Raw genomic sequence first — 886 nt, forward strand, 5'->3', positions numbered from 1 at the left:
AACTTAAAGTTCTAAAATTCTACAATAATTCAAGACTTATAACGTTTCACAACCTAAAGTTTCTACAAAAATTCAAGTTCTCTAAAGTTCACAACTTAAAATTCTAAAATCCTACAATAATTCAAGATTTCTAAAGTTAACAACCTAAAGTTCTAAAATCCTACAAAAATGAAGTTCTCTAAAGTTCACAACTTAAAATTCTAAAATCCTACAATAATTCAAGATTTCTAAAGTTAACAACCTAAAGTTCTAAAATCCTACAAAAATGAAGTTCTCTAAAGTTCACAACTTAAAATTCTAAAATCCTACAATAATTCAAGATTTCCAAAGTTCACAACTTAAAGTTCTAAAATCCCACAATATATAATTCAAGATTTTTAAAGTTCACAACCTAAAGTTCTAAAATCCTACAAAAATGAAGTTCTCTAAAGTTCACAACTTAAAATTCTAAAATCCTACAATAATTCAAGATTTCTAAAGTTCACAACCTAAAGTTATAAAATCCTACAATAATTCAAGTTCTCTAAAGTTCACAACTTAAAATTCTAAAATCCTACAATAATTCAAGATTTCTAAAGTTCACAACCTAAAGTTATAAAATCCTACAATAATTCAAGTTCTCTAAAGTTCACAACTTAAAATTCTAAAATCCTACAATAATTCAAGATTTCTAAAGTTCACAACCTAAAGTTATAAAATCCTACAATAATTCAAGTTCTCTAAAGTTCACAACTTAAAATTCTAAAATCCTACAATAATTCAAGATTTCTAAAGTTCACAACCTAAAGTTATAAAATCCTACAATAATTCAAGTTCTCTAAAGTTCACAACTTAAAATTCTAAAATCCTACAATAATTCAAGATTTCTAAAGTTCACAACCTAAAG

Source organism: Solanum tuberosum, unplaced genomic scaffold (genome assembly GCF_000226075.1).
Source record: "Solanum tuberosum cultivar DM 1-3 516 R44 unplaced genomic scaffold, SolTub_3.0 scf00491, whole genome shotgun sequence".
In the NCBI taxonomy this organism is placed as follows: domain Eukaryota; kingdom Viridiplantae; phylum Streptophyta; class Magnoliopsida; order Solanales; family Solanaceae; genus Solanum; species Solanum tuberosum.